Source organism: Pan troglodytes, chromosome 5 (genome assembly GCF_028858775.2).
Source record: "Pan troglodytes isolate AG18354 chromosome 5, NHGRI_mPanTro3-v2.0_pri, whole genome shotgun sequence".
Lineage (NCBI taxonomy): Eukaryota > Metazoa > Chordata > Mammalia > Primates > Hominidae > Pan > Pan troglodytes.
Genome location: NC_072403.2, coordinates 16,482,305 through 16,499,087, shown reverse-complemented (window position 1 = coordinate 16,499,087; position 16,783 = coordinate 16,482,305). Strand labels below are relative to the sequence as shown.

The window sequence follows — 16,783 nt, the reverse complement described above, 5'->3', positions numbered from 1 at the left end:
CAGCTTGAGCAACATAGTGAGACCTTGTCATTACAAAAAAATTAAAAAGTTAGCCAGGCACAGTGGTGCATGCCATCTACTTGGGTGGCTGAGGTGGGGAGATCACTTTAATTTGGCAGGTTAAGGCGGCGGTAAGCCATGATGGTGCCACTGCACTCTAGCCTGGGTGACAAAGCAAGACCCTGTCTCAATAATAATAATAATAATTTGCATTTTGGTCCCAGATAAAGCTGAAACCACTCATCCTAGGACCAAAGTTTGGGAGTCAAGGGACTAGAGCAAAATTACTCGATTTTTTTTTTCTCAATGACCCTATCTCTACTTTCCCTATAATTAATATATTGTAAGAAAAAAAAAAAATGTTAGGCTGGACTCAGTGGCTCATGCCTATAATCCCAGCACTTTGGGAGGCCAAGGCAAGGAGTTCAAGACCAGCCTGGCTAACATGGCGAAACCCCACCTCTACTAAAAATACAAAAATTAGCCAGGCATGGTGGTGGGCACCTGTAATCCCAGATACTCGGGAGGCTGAGACAGAAGAATTACTTGAACCCGGGAAGCAGAGGTTTCAGTGAGCCCAAATTGCGCCACTGCACCCCAGCCTAGGCAACAAGAGCAAAACTCTGTCTCAAACAAACAGAAAAAATTGGGGTAAACTACTGTATAATTTGGAAATACGTAGTAAACATGAACTCAAATGATGGATAATCTAACCACTAGAGCAAAATTTACTATGGAAAACTAATTGGTGGTAGTAGTGGGAGAAAATGAATACACAAACACCTGGTGCTTATATTTAAATGAGAGAAACCGTGGTTACAAGTCATCTCCCAAACACCATCTCTAATTACGATACACAGCAACCACATCTGGGCACAATCCATATTTTACAAAATACAGAACAGAATTATTTAACAATAAACACTGCTGCATTGAGTAGTGGTCATAAGCTGAATTCGAAGACGGTGTAGGAAAGGGATTAAAAAAGAGACAGAGAGCTACTGGGGAGACTAAGGCAGGAGAATTGCTTGAGCCTGAGAGGCGGATGTTGCAGTGAGCCCAGATTGTGCCACTACACTCCAACCTGGGTGACAGAGCGAGACCCTGTCTCAAAAAAAAAAAAAAAAAAAAAAAAAAAAAAAAAAAGAGAGAGAGAGATTGAGAGAGAAAGGAAGTAAGGCAGAAAATACCAATTTAATTCATGAAGATATGGAGCAACAGCAACCCTCATGCCCTGATGGAGAAGTGTGAATTGGTATGACAACTTTGAAAAACCAACAATACAATGTCTACTAAAGTTGAGCATACCTATATCCTATGACCCAAAATTCCATTCTCCAGTATTTACTCAACAGAAATGAAATATATTCATCAAAAGATATCTAAGTCAAGATTCACTGCAGCCATATTCATAATAGAGCCAAACTGGGGACTACTCAAATGCCCACCAACAGTTACTATAGAGCAGGGTTTCTCAGCCTGGGCACTATTGGCATTTTGGGCTGAAAAATGCCGTGTTGTGAGGGCTGTTGTGTTGTAGGATGTGCTGCCCTGTGCATTGTAGGATGCTGAGGGGCACCCCTGGCCTCTACCCACTAATGCCAGTAGCACCTTTTGCTTCCCTCCTTCAACCTCTGACAACCAAAAATGTCTTCACGCTGGGCGCGGTGGCACACTCCTGCAATCCCAGCACTTTAGAAGGCCAAGGCGTGTGGATCACGAGGTCAGGAGTTCAAGACCAGCCTGTCCAACATGGTGAAACCCCGTCTCTCCTAAAAATACAAAAATTAGCCGGGCGTGGTGGCATGCGCCTGTAATCCAAGCTACTTGGGAGGCTGAGGCAGAGAATTGCTTGAACCCAGGAGGTGGAGGTTGCAGTGAACTGAGATCACGCCATTGCACTCCAGTCTGGGTGACAGCGAGACTTCGTCTCAAAAAAAAAAAAAAAGTCTTCAAATATGGGTTCTTCTCTCTATGCAGCAATAAGAATGAATGAAATACAACTGCCTGCAACAAAAAGGTGAATCTCACAAACATAATGTTGAACAAAAGCAAGCCAGATAGAAAAAATAACATATGCTGTATATTTACACTTATATGAAGTACAAAAACAAGATTTTATATATCTAGATTATACCAGGAGTGGGAGGGGGCTGCCCTGGCAAGTGGAGTGGATGGTAATAAGAGGGTACCAGGAAAGTATGAGTGACGACGCTGATAGCTGGCATTAGGTGCTACACTCAGAAGGTCACTGGTGTTTTTTGCCCCTAATCACTCAGGTAGCAATGGCTGACCCGAGACCTGAATGTGAACGGCTTTGTTCCCAAGCTCTTGCTCTTGTTGTAGCAGCCTTTTGTGGTGCCCTTTCTGGGAGGCCCAGGAATATCTTGGTGTCAGTGCCCAGATCTGCTTCACGGAAAAATCCTGAAACATAAGGAGAACTGTGGTGTTCACTTTCATTTATTTATTTTTAATTTTTTTTTTAGAGATAGGGTCTCATTCTGTTGCCCAGGCTGGAGTGCATGGAGTGCAGTGGCAAGATCTTAGCTAATTGCAGCCTCAAACTCCTGGGCTCAAGTGATCCTCCTGTTTCAGCCTCCCAGATTTTGATCTTTAAATACCATTCTCTATTCAGTAGAACCAGGGCTTCCTTCTTGGAAAGAATGGCTGATTGCAAGACCGGGGCAGGTTAAGTGCAGGATTAGCTTGGAACATCTCCTGTGCCAAAAAGAATCACTGGGACTTGTTGAAAGAACACACAAGCCAGCTTGAACAGGCTTTCACTGGCCAAGTCTGGGACAATTTGAGCAGTAAAGTAAGTAAAAAGAATAATGGATTATAACCCATTGAATAAATATAAATATAAGTCCCCAGAGATATAAATAAATAAGCCAACACACAGGAGAAGGGATGGCTCTACCTAATAGTTGAATGTCAACTAATAAACACAGAAGAAGGATGAATTTTATTTAAAATTCATGATTTGGTAACGATCACAGTAAAAACGGAGTCAGGCAAGATCCAATGAATGGCAAAACTGGAGAGTGATTGTTTGATAAACAGGATATCTACTTAGTAATAAATAAAAACACTTCCTAGCTTTTCACTGGAGAAGTGTGGCAGGCACTATCTTAGCCAAGTGATAAAAAGTCATCATCATTATAAGGCTCTACAGCATTATTTCCGCCATATCTTTGCCCAAAAGGTATAACCTAAATTTAATCATGAGAAATCATCAGAGCTGCACTCTTCAAAAATGAGATCTTGGAAGACAAAGACAGACTGAGAAATTGTTCCAGACTGGAGGGGACTAAAGAGATATGATTGCCAAGTTTAGCTCAAGATTCTTGATCAGATCCCAGATTCATGAAGGACATAATGCGTATAACCATGCACACTGGAATAGGGTCCGTGGATTAAATAGTAATGCTACTTATCACTTGATAGTTGTACTGTGGTTACATGGGGGTGGGTGTCTTTGTTGCTAGGAAATATGCTTTGAAATATTAAGGGATAACTTGCAAATAGTTTAAGAAAAATATATGAATAAGAGAGACAGCAGATATGGTTAGGCAAGTGTACAAAATATTATGGGTTGGGAAATATGGATAAAAGGTATACGGGAGCTCTTTATACTATTCTTGTTAAGTATAGTAAGTTTGAACTAGTTTAAAATAAAAGGTCAAAGGAAATCTTTGTGATCTCAGGATGGCAATAATTTCTTAAGGTAGGACATAAAATCATGAACCATAAAAGAAAAAAAGTGTAATGATTCCATAAAGTATATTTTTATATACAGATGGGTGTGCCATAGATTACCAACATATTATTAATGTTGATTATCTCTGGAAAAAGATGTAATACAGAGAAGGATGAAGAAGTATGGACATGTTTTATTTTTCTTAATCTTTTGTGTACTGTTTACATTTTTAAAATAAGGATATACTGCTTTCATAAAAATCAGCTTTAAAATATAAATAATGAATAAAAGGTTGAAAACTGAGATCTTTAAACATTTTATAGATCTTCAAAGAGTAATATTTTCTTTTCTTTTGTTTTTTTTTAAACGGAGTCTCACCCTGTCACCCAGGCTAGAGTACAATGGCGAGATCTTGGCTCACTGCAACCTCCGCCCCCTGGGTTCAAACGATTCTCCTGCCTCAGCCTCCTGAGTAGCTGGGATTACAAGCACCTGCCACCACGTCTGGCTAATTTTTTTGTATTTTTAGTAGAGACAGGGTTTCACCATATTGGCCAGGCTGGTCTCAAACTCCTGACCTCAGGTGATCTGCCCACCTTGGTCTTCCAAAGTGCTGGGATTACAGGCATGAGCCACTGCGCCCGGCCAATATTTTCATTAAATAAGTTGCATAACTTACAGGAACTTAAGAGAAGCAGTATGTAGATTAGAATGATCATGAGTTAGGAGTTAAACACTCTTAGATGAGGTAATTTTACCTTTTGGAGTCTCAGCTTCCTCATCTGCAAATTAGAGATAATAACCACGTTCCTCAGAGGTTTTCTGTGAAGTTCAGATGAGTTAACCAAATAAAGCATCAATGTTAGTCCCTCTGCTCTCACTTTGAGATAACACTGGTTCTATAGAATTTCCTCTTTAGAAAACACTTACATTCCCATCAACAAAACAGTGCTAGTGTTAGAGCTGCCTAGGTTGTCTGATTGATAGAAATTGTCTGACTCGATAAAATTAACATAGGATATTTATTAAAATGTGGTTCCACCTAAAGATTGATGCTCTATTAACAGATATGGCTCTTCCCTGACTTTTATGACCAAATGGAAACTGCCTTTCTGATATTTGGAAATCTAGTGTTTAATGTGGGATGCGTTATTCATTAAGGAAGTGTTTTTCAATGATTTTCACACCATGACACATATTGAAAACAATTAAAGTTGACCCATGGCAAACATTTATTTACAATTGCTTACTTTATTGTAATAACACAGTATATAATTGTTACTGGTAAAGCTTCTGGTCAACAGTAGGGTTGTTTTTTTGTTTTGTTTTTTGTTTTTTTTTTTTTTTTTTGAGATGGAGTCTTGCTCTATCGCCCAGGCTGGAGTGAAGTGGCATGATCTTGACTCACTGCAACTTCTGCCTCCCGGGTTCAAGCAATTCTCCTGCCTCAGCCTCCCGAGTAGCTGGGACTACAGATGCCCGCCACCACGCCCGGCCAATTTTTGTATATTATAGTAGAGATGGGGTTTCACCATATTGGACAGGCTGGTCTCGAACTCCTGACCTCATGATCCGCCCACCTCGGCTTCCCAAAGTGCTGGGATTACAGGCATCAGCCACCGTGCCTGGACAACAGTAGGTTTTTAGTAGAGTTTTAGGGGAGTCAAAAGCTATACATAGGTTTTTGGCTACACAGGGGTTCAGTGGGCCTAACCGCCACATTGTTGGCACTGGTCAACTGCATTTGTCTGAAACCTGTAGATAAAATGGACAAAGCTGCTCTCAGCCAGAGGTATCTGGCCAAAAGGCTTCAACTGTCCTGGGTTTTGCCTGCCGTATATGCTGCTGAGATCAACGTGTAGCCCATCTGTAACCCATTCCCAGCAAGTCAGCATGCACAGACATGGCAGGGAAGCTCAGCAGTGAGGCATAAAGAACAGCAAAAGAGGCTGCCGTTATAGGAATCAGTTTAAGAAGCTAAAAACACACATCGGGAAAAGATTACACATGGGGAAAAGATCAAGTCGTTTCTAGCTGCCCTTGGAACTAGACCCTGCAACCTTTGGAACAACTCCAGGTTTCTACTTTCAGGCCCCACATCTTGTCAACAGTGACCTATCCATTGTAACTGATTTTATTTCTTAACCTTGCCTTTTCTTTAATTTCATTTACCCTGCCATCTTAACCATCCCTTGTATTGCCTGGGAGCTGAAAAGCAAGGAAGTCTTACACCCTCCTCCACTGCTGGCTTTTGCCTGATTCACAAAGCTGAAGGCACTTGAGTCTCCCAGACCAGGACTAAACTCGGGAAAGCAGCTAAAAACAGCTTCACATGGCTCAGGATTCGAATGGAAAATTCTACAAGGGTGACTGATTTACCCTTCATGAAAACTGTTATGATTTTTCACCACGGCACGAAGGAGGTTAGGATTGCAACGATCATAGGAATTTGAAGTTCGCTTTATTCCTAATAAGGAGAAAACTAGAAAGAGACACAGTTATGAATCCTTCGAGGTAAAAACAAAAGAACATGAAACCCTGTCAGAAACTGTCCTAAGTTTGTCAAGCTCAGGAACACAAAAGGTAGTATTTAAAGCAGCAAAACTCACTAATGAAGTTTGAGCTGGCTTGATGTGGATTTAAACAAAACTCCTAAGTTTCTAGGTGGTCAAATGTCGATAGCGCAGACCAGTGAGCACCCACAAAAATGGAGATCACAGCCAAGGCACAGCTCTTGCAAAATGGAAAAAGCCAAAAAAGTAAAAGCAAAAAGCACCAACTAGGACTTCAGCACGAACCCTTCAGCTCACCGTGCAAGAGCTGGGAGGAAAAGGATATAGACTAGAAAGAGAAGATACAGTTTTATTAGAAAGGAGGGGGCTGAGGGGCTGTACCCACTTGATTCTTAAAAAGAGGAATGATGGTTTACATAAAATCGCAGAAAAGGAATCTAATCATAGTAACTACATATTAGGATTAAATTAAATTGCTTTATTTATTTATTTTCCCAGCAGCTCTCTGACCACCTCATTTATTTATTTATTTATTTATTTATTTATTTGAGACGGAGTTTTTGCTCTGTTGCCAAGGCTGGGGTGCAGTGGCACAATCTCAGCTCACTGCAACCTCTGCCTCCCGGTTTCCAGTGATTCTCCTGCCTCAGCCTCCCGAGTAGCTCAGATTACAGGTGCCTGCCACCACGCCCAGCTAATTTTTTGTATTTTTAGTGGAGATGGGGTTTCACCATGTTGGCCAGGCTGGTCTCGAACTCCTGATCTCAGGTGATCTGCCCACCTCCACATCCCAAAATGCTGCTATTACAGGCATGAGCCATCATGCCCGGCCCCATTTATTTATTTAATATTTTATTTTATGTATTTATTTTTGAGATGGAGTCTTGCTCTGTCACCCAGGCTGGAGTGCAGTGTGGTGATCTCGGCTCACTGCAACCTCCGCCTCCTGGGTTCAAGCAATTCTCTGCCTCAGCCTCCCGAGTAGCTGGGATTATAGGCACCTGCCACCACGCCCTGCTAATTTGTTTGCGTTTTTAGTAGAGATGGGGTTTCACCAAGTTGGCCAGACTGATCTTGAACTCCTGACCTCGTGATCCACCTGCCTCAGCCTCCCAAAGTGCTGGAATTACAGGCGTGAGCCACCGTGTTGCCTATTTTACTTTTTGAGACAGAGTCTTGCTGTCGCCCAGGCTGGAATGCAGTGATGTGATCTCGGCTCACTGCAACCTCCGCCTCCTGGGTTCATGCAATTCTCCTGTCTCAGCCTCCCAAGTAGCTGGGATTACAGGCGCACACCACCACGCCTGGCTAATTTTTGTAGTTTTACTAGAGACGGGGTTTCGCCGTATTGGCCAGGCTGGTCTTGAACTCCTGATCTCAGATGATCCGCCCATCTCGGCCTCCCAAAGTTCTGGGATTACAGGCGTGAGCCACCAGGCCTGGCCCATTTATTTATTTTTTAATTGAGTCTTAGCTATTTTCTTGGTCACAGGATTGAGAAGTTACAGACCTAAATTAACATTTTGTCCATATAGTGTGTCCTTAATTCAATGTCAGACAATTTCATCTCCTAATCGACCCCATTTTAAATTCAAATGTTATCATCTTGACACTGACACTTACTAGCTGGGTGTCCTTGGGCAAGTAATACAAACTCCATATCCCAGTGTCCTCAGTGATTGCAACAATCTTAATTCAAAGAAATAACGTCCAAAGGGCACTTAGTCCTCTTCTAAGAAGATATATCAAAGGCCAACAAGTACATGATGCCCAACATCATTGTTAATTAGGGACATGCTAATCAGAACTATAAGAGGATACCACTTCACACTCACTAGAAGGGCTAAACTAAAAAAGATAGATAATAACAAGTATTGGCAAGGATATGAAAAAATTGGAACCCTCATACACTGATGATGGGCATGCAAGATGTTGCAATCCATTGGAAACCAGTTTGGCAGGTCCTCAAAATGTTAAACATAGAATTAACATTGGAGGCTGGGTACAGTGGTTCACGCCTGTAATCCCAGAACTTTGGGAGGCCGAGGCGGGTGGATCATTTGAGGTAAGGAGTTTGAGACCAACCTGAACAACATGGTGAAACCCTGTCTCTACTAAAAATACAAACAAGTTAGCTGGGTGTGGTGGTGTGCTCCTGTAGTCCCAGCTACTTGGGAGGCTGAGGCACGAGAATTGCAGAGGTTGCAGTGAGCTGAGATGGAGCCACCGAACTTCAGCCTGGGCGACAGAGCTAGACTCTGTCTCAATTAAAAAAAAAGGGCCGGGCGTGGTGGCTCACTCCTGTAATCCTAGCACTGTGGGAGGCCGAGGCTGGTGGATTACTTGAGGTCAGGCGTTTGAGACCAGCCTAGCCAACATGGTGAAACCCCGTCTCTACTAAAAATACAAAAATTAGCCGGGTGTGGTGGCGCATGCCTGTAATCCCAGCTACTTGGGAGGCTGAGGTAGGAGAATCACTTGAACCCGGGAGGTGGAGGTTGCAGTGAGCCGAGATCATGGCATTGCACTCCAGCCTGGGCAACAAGAGTGAAACTCCGTCTCAAAATTAAAAAAAAAAAAAAAAAAAAAAAAGAATTAACATAGGGACCAGCAGTTTCACTCTTGGTATCTACCCAGGAGAAATGAAAACATGTGTCCCCATAGTGACTTGTTCAGGAATGTTCATAGCAACATTCTTCACACAAGCCAAAAGTAGAAGCAACCCAAATGTCCATCAATGGATGAAAAAATAAACGTGGTGTATCCATACAATGGAACAGCATCCATTCCTATAAAAAGTGAAGTACTGATTCACGCGATAACACGGATGAACCTCAAAAACATGGCAATAAGTAAAAGGATCTACGCATGAAAGAACACATATAGTATGATTTGGTTAATATGAAATGTCCAGAAAAGGCAAATCCATAGAGCCAGAAAAGTAGGGCTTGGGTGTGGAAATGGGAAGTGGTCATGAGGTTTCTTTGTGTAGTAATAAAATGATTCTACATTAGCCGGGGATCATGGTTGCATAACTGTAAAGGCACTAAAAATCATTACATTGTACACTTAAAGTGGGTGAGTTTTATGGTATGTAAATTATGTCATAAATTTCACACTATGTAAATTATACCTCAATAAACCTGTTACCTTTAAGAGGGGAAAAGGCAATTAGTTTAGTGCCTAGCATTGTAAGAACTTACAGGATGATGATGATTGGCAAGCCTTCTAGAAAGTCTTTACGGTGCCTAAAACTGGGGCAGGAAACAGCTGTAACTCTATCGATCTGTTGTGGATTCTATCAGTGACTTGGACGGTAGAAACCTGTTGGATATTTTTTCTTTTTTCTTTTTAAATTTTACATTGCAGGTCTCATTAGCAGAAAACTGCTGGATTTGTATGAAAGCAACAACACAATTTGTTTCATACTAGCAACATAAGGTGAATTTGAATTCAATCTGACGCCAAGCTTTGTGTTGGTTGAGGCTCGCAAAGATATAAAGCTCCCTACCCTCCAAGATTCTGCTTTCTGGCAGCAGCAATAGATGATTAAACCGCAAACCCTAACTACAGTGACAACAAAAAGTATTTGTTGCACAAAGGACAAACTGCTCTGCCTGAGGGTAGGGGCTTGTCAATGATTTAGGAGCAAGACCAACTCAACTGGGTCCTCAAAGAGAACCAGGATTTTTGCAGGCTAAGAAAAGCCTAGGGGGAAAACTGGCTCAAAGGCAAAGAGGTCTGTTTGAATTCCCTGAATTGAATTCAGAGTCCCTTGAATTCCCTGCAATTACATAGGGAATTCAAGTTGGAGCCAAATCAACGACTTCAACTACATTTTCTGAATATTTTAAATCACAGCCTCTCAGGGCCAAAATAACTCTGCTAAATTTCCTTAATTAATGATTTTACTTTTCTAGACCTGAACTAAAACATACAGGAATTTGACCCAGCAATCCCATAGATCCAAAGGAATATAAATCATTCTGTCATAAAGATACATGCACGCGTATGTTCATTGCAGCACTATTCACAATAGCAAAGGCATGAAATCAACCTAAATGCCCATCAATGATAGACTGGATAAAGAAAATGTCATATATATACACCATAGAATATTATGCAGCCATAAAAAGAAACGAGATCATGTCCTTTGCAGGGACATGGATAGAGTTAGAAGACATTATTCTCAGCAAACTAACGCAGAAACAGAATACCCAAACACCGCATGTTCTCATACGTGGGAGCTGATTGATGAGAACTTATGGACACATGCAGGGGAACAACACATACTGGGGCCGGTGGGGGGCGTTGGCGGAGGGAAAGCATCAGGAAGAAGAGCTAATAGAGACGCTGGGCTTAATACGTAGGTGATGGGATGATCTGTGCGGTAAACCACTGTGGCACACGTTTACCTATGTAACAAACCTGCACATCCTGCACACGTACCCCTGAACTAAAAATAAAAATTGAAAGAAAACAAAAACAATATACAAATTCAGTCCTCAAAATGGATGGAGGGTAATTGATACTGACCCTAGCAATCAGATGACTAAGAACTCCCAAAGGCAGACCACACTCCCAAGAGTGTTTTCTAATGGATTTAGCATTGGTGGCAGCAAAGGGTGTTTGTCCTTTGAAAAAGTTGGTGGAAGTGATGGGGGAGTTGGGGTTTAGATTTAGGAATCCCACCCTGTGGACTGCTTAAAAGCTGAGCTAGAATTGAAAAATCACAAAATAAACTTCCTGTAATGCTGAAGGGGAATTTTCTCCACTTGTAGAGAACATTTTATTAGACATGCAGACGATTTCTCTTCCATTTCTCCGTTCCTCATGCAAAGTGATATTGGAAGCCCACTCAGTGATGAAGCTGGATAAAAGTCTAGGTCCTGGGCCAATCATTCGGTTGCCTGCTCACATTTGGTGTGTTGGTGGTTGGGGGTGGGCAGGGCCCAGGCATAGAGAGGACTGAGATCTACACAAATTGTTAAGATGCAATGGAAGAGGTGCTGCAAGAGAAGTGTGGATAAGGTGGGGGCAGGGGAGCTGCTTCTGCAGGAGTGTAAAGCAGCTGAGGCCGTGACTTTTCAACTGGATCTTGAAGAGAACAGATGAGAATGAGCAGCAAAGATAAAGAGTATTCCAGAACAAGACGACAGCATGAACAGGTTGTGGAGGCCATTTGGCTTCAGACAAGTCTAAAGTGAGAAGCCTGGAGAGGTAGGAGGCTTTAGTCACAGAATGCTGCTTCCTGGTACAAGACTACAGACAGGTGACATTGCTAAGAAGAACTATACCCGAGGGAACCTCTTCAGCCACATACCTAATTTATTCCTCCCTTCCTCTCTCCCTCTTCCTTCCTTCCTTCCATCCTTTACTTTCTTCCTTTTCCTTCCTTCCTTCCCTTCCTTTCTCTTTTTTTTTTTTTTGAGATGGGGTCTCACTCTGTCACCAAGACTGGAGTGCAATGTCACGACCACCCCTCACTGTAGCCTCGACCTCCCGTGCTCAAGCGATCCTCCTGCTTCAGCCTCCCAAGTAGCTGGGACTACTGGCACGTGCCTCCAAGCCCGGTTAACTTTTGTATTTTTTGTAGAGATGGAATTTCACTATGTTGCCCAGGCTGGTCTCAAGCAATCCTCTGATCCTCCTGCCTTGGCCTCCCAGTGTTGGGATTACAGGCATGAGCCATCACGCCCGGCCTCACATATCTGATTTCTAACAAAAAATTAGACCTTGTGCTTTCAAAACCAAATGTTAGAGGGTTTTTTGTTTTAGTTGCACATAGAATTTTTAGAATCGTAACATTAAAACCTCAAAAATCAACACCTGAGAAGTTCATCTGTTTTCTCTCTCTCTCCATTTAATGAGTTTCTATGATGTGCCAGGTATAGTTTGTGTACTCTCTAATCCTTCAACAGTCCTACAAAGAGATATTTTATCCCCAGGATACAGATGAAGAATCAGGCTCAGTGAAATGAGGCATTTGCCCAAAGTTAAAGAGATGGCGGGGCCGGGCGCAGTGGCTCACGTCTGTAATTCCAGCACTTTGGGAGGCTGAGGTGGGCGGATCGCCTGAGGTCAGGAGTTCGAGACCAGCCTGACCAACATGGAGAAACCCCGTCTCTACTAAAAATACAAAATTAGCCAGGTGTGGTAGTGCATACCTGTAATCCCAGCAACTCGGGAGGCTGAGGCAGGAGAATCGCTTGAACCCAGGAGGCGGAGGTTGCAGTGGGCCAAGATCGCACCATTGCACTCCAGCCTGGGCAACAAGGGTGAAACTCTGTCTCAAAAAAAAAAAAAAAAAAAAAAAAAAGAGAGAGACGGTGAGCTGTAGAGATAGGCTTTAAACTCAGGCCTGTTTGTTTCTAAACCCCACCAGTGAGTGTGAGCTACTCTCTAACTCTAATAGAGAGTAAACAAATCTTTAGACTATTTTTCCAACCCATTCACCAGTCCACTTAAATCTTAAATGCATTCTAATTGATGTCATCTGACTATACTCCAGCTGGGCCCAACCCTTATTTTTTTCTTTCTCATCAAACTACTTTTAGCTTCCTCAGTATAAAATTAAGATAGGTCCCCATAGGAAGAAACATTATTTTTTGGTTTTAAAAAGGAAATTGCTACCTAAAGGAGCAACAGAATATTAAAACAGGGTCATGTCTCTGGTTATTCCTCTGAGATCCCAGAAGATGGTATAATTGGCAAAGCAAAACTATTTATATACATTATCATTATGCAAGCCATTTTTGATGGTAATATATATGGATACATAAAATGCATACAAATCAATTAAACTACATATTGGGGCAATTTCTGATCTGGGGAAATTACAATCTTTTTATAAACTCAAAAAAAAGTCAAAATCATTAGCAGTCCTCAGTTGTGCTGTGTCACTTTATGACTTTCAGCAACTAAGCCTGTTATTCCATAACAAAACATAGATGCCATGAGATCTATCAGGGTTTATATTTAAGGTGTCATGGGTATAAATTCAGGAAAGAATACAGACGGTCCCTGACTTATGAGAGTTCAACTTATACATACATACATATATATATATATATATATATATATATATATATATTTTTTTTTTTTTTTTTTTTTTTTTTTTTTTTTTTTTTTTGAGACGGAGTCTTGCTCTTGTCGCCCAGGCCGGAGTGCAATGGTGCGATCTCAGCTCACTGCAACCTCTGCATCCCAGGTTCAAGCGATTCTCCTGCCTCAGCCTCCCGAGTAGCTGGGATTACAGGCGTGCACCACCATGCCTGGCTAATTTTTGCCTTTTTAGTAGAGACGGGGTTTCATCACGTTGGCCAGGCTGGTCTCGAACTGCTGACCTCAGGTGATCTGCCCACCTCAGCTGCCCAAAGTGCTAGAATTACATGCGTGAGCCACTGCGCCTGGCCTCAACTTATTTTTTTACCTTATGATGTGCGAAAGCTATGAGCATTTAAGTAGAAACCATATTTTGGCTTTTGAATGTTGGTCTTTTCCCAGGCTAACGAGGTACGGTAGAATACTCTCTCATGATGCTAGCAGTGGCAGGCCACCCCAGCTCCCGGTCAGCTATGAGATCACGAGGGTAAACAACTGATACTGTACTCTATAGTGTACTGTATTCAAGAAATCACATGACATAGACACCACTTTATTATAAAATAGGCTTTGCGTAAGATGATTTTGCCCATCGGTAGGCTAACAATGTAAGTGTTCTGAGCATGTTTAAGGGAGGCTAGGCTAAGCTAGGATATTTGGTAGATTAGGTACATTAAATGCATTTTCTTTCGTTTTCTTTGTTTTGTTTTGTTTTGTTTTTTTTTGCGGCAGAATCTCCCTCTTGCCCAGGTTGGAGTGCAGTGGCACAATCTCGGCTCACTGCAACCTCCGCCTCCCGGGTTTAAGCGATTCCCCTGCCTCAGCCTCCCAAATAGCTGGGATTACAGGCGCCCGCCACCACGCCCGGCTAATTTTTGTATTTTTAGTAGAGACAGGGTTTCACCATGTTGGCCAGGATGGTCTCAAACTCCTGACCTCTAGTGATCCACCTGCCTCGGCCTCCCAAAGTGCTGGGATTACAGGCGTTAGCCACCCCACGTGGCCATTAAATGCATTTTTGATTTATGGTATTTTCCACTTGCGATGAGTTTCTTGGAATGTAACCCCGCTGTAAGTCGAAGAGCATCTGTAGTCTAACTTAGCTGGGAAGGAGGAAGAAGAAAGTAAGGATAGAGTGGGAGCCACAGAATGCCTGAAGAACAAACTCAGTGATCAGTGAAGAGGGAAGACAATGGTTAGCAAAGATAAGATCACTTGCAGATTAAACTCTTCCTTTCTTCTTCTAGGGAAGTGATTAATGCCATTGTTTTCTTGATAATCTACCTATTTAAAAAATGAAGTCTGTCAGGCCATTTACCACCTTCCTAAGAAACTGTGTTTCCCTGAGAAGAACTCACAGGTGGCCGAGAGTGGTGGCTCACACCTGTAATCCCAGCACTTTGGGAAGCTGAGGTGGGCAGACCACCAGGTCAGGAGTTTGAGACCAGCCTGGCCAACATGGTGAAACCCCATCTCTACTAAAGAGGCAAAAATTAGCCAGGCGTGGTGGCGGGCGCCTGTAGTCCCAGCTACTCAGGAGGCTGAGGTAGTAGAATCGCCTGAACCCGGGAAGCAGAGGTTGTAGTCCCAGGTACTCGGGAGGCTGAGGCAGGAGAATTACTTGAACCCAGGAAACGGAGGTTGCAGTGAGCCAAGATTGCGCCACTGTACTCCAGCCTGGGTGACAGAGTGAGACTCCATCTCAAAAAAAAAAAAAAAAGGAACTCACAGGTGTCCCAACTCTCTGATTTCCTTTTCTAGAAGTTGACAAGAGACCGGGCACGGTAGCTCACGCCTATAATCCCAACACTTTTGGAGGCCGAGGTGGGTGGATCACGAGGTCAAGAGATCAACACCATCCTGGCCAACATGGTGAAACTCCGTCTCTACTAAATATACAAAAAATTAGCCGGGCACAGTGGTGAGCGCCTGTAGTCCCAGCTACTCGGGAGGCTGAGGCAGGAGAATGGCGTGAACCCGGGAGGAGAACTTGCAGTGAGCTGAGATCGCGCCACTGCACTCCAGCCTGGGCGACAGAGCAAGACTCTGTCTCAAAAAAAAAAAAAAAAAAAAAAAAGAAGTTGACAAAAACCGGTATTTCTGGCAGATATAAAAAAACAGAGATTGCTTAAGCGGAGCTAATAGTAAAAATCCCCAAATCCTCCCCCCCTTCAAGTCTGTCCATTCGCCCAGCATCTCAGAAGCTCTGTGTGCTCCATTGGTTTGGGGAATATCAATTCCCTCTGCACGCAGTAAGATCCCAGCCACATCCCTGGGGCTCAAGGATGAGTTCCCAAGACCACCTTGATTCGGATCTGCCCTTCTCTGCTCCCAAAGTTGCATCTCTCAAGGTCTCGGCACCTGGAACCTCAGCATTGCATTTTTACATATAGAGGAACTAACGGGATATACCAGCCTCAAACAGTGACAAAGAGTAAGGCCAGTACGGACTCTACAGCAAATAGAAATACAACGAGCCACCCACATTTAGGGTTCAGGGGAAGATGCCTGCCATGGAATATCAATAGGGCTAGTCCGCAGGCTGGCTCCAGGGGAAAAACAAATTGGAAGCAGGGAGGGTCTGTCTTTCGGGCCCTCAATCACCCACCAGGTATCTTCCTTTCTCTATTCCTTCCCCTTTGGACACCTTGGCACTCCTTCCTCCCACCACCCACAAAGCCTGCTCCCAGGAAAGGCTGTTTTTGCATTCATTCCTATTTTAATGTGAGTTTGAAACAAACTCCCACGGAGTTATATTCAAAATACTCCTTTGTAGCAAGTGAAACAGAAATCACTGGTCAGTTTTGAAATGTGTAAAATTCAAGGCACACATGACCAATGGAATAAACTCACTGAATGTCCCTATCACAGGCAGAGCCATCCAACCCAGAGGATCAATAATAACTCAGGAGGAAAGTGGGAGGTGGATGAACTCGCATCTTGGGCTTATAAATGGAAATCATCCACAGCTGAATCAGACAAGAAACTAAAAGGCATGCCATCTTCTTGTGGACCAGATTAAGGGTAAAAGACGGAAGTGGGGAGAGGAAAAAGGGAGGGCAGGAAGCCCTAATTTCAGAACAGCTAGTGAGGCTTCTTGGACATCTTTAAAGCCATATGTGAACCCCCTTTCTGTAACACTGTTCTCCTCATGGGCACCTTCACCTGAGCAGGCCATGCAGAGAGTCTTATCCTCTGAGAGGCCTCCAGAGGACCTGCTGGATGGACCATGTTTTTGTCTGTTTTTGTTTTGAGATGGAGTCTCGCTCTGTCACCCAGACTGAAGTGCAGTGGCGCGATCTCGGCTCATTGCAACCTCCGCCTCCCAGGTTCAAGCGATTCTCCTGCCTCAGTCTCCTGAGTAGCTGGGATTACAGGCATGCACCACCACACCCGGTTAATTTTTGCATTTTTAGTAGAGACGGGGTTTCATCATGTTGGCCAGGCTAGCCTCAAACTTCTGACC

General features: G+C 43.1%; 1 protein-coding gene across 5 annotated transcripts in view; it reads right to left on the bottom strand.

The window, feature by feature from the left end:
- The window catches only part of GCNT2 (glucosaminyl (N-acetyl) transferase 2, I-branching enzyme), a 138,432-nt gene that overhangs the window by 78,855 nt on the left and 42,794 nt on the right, over positions 1-16,783 (bottom strand). The window lies entirely within an intron of this gene.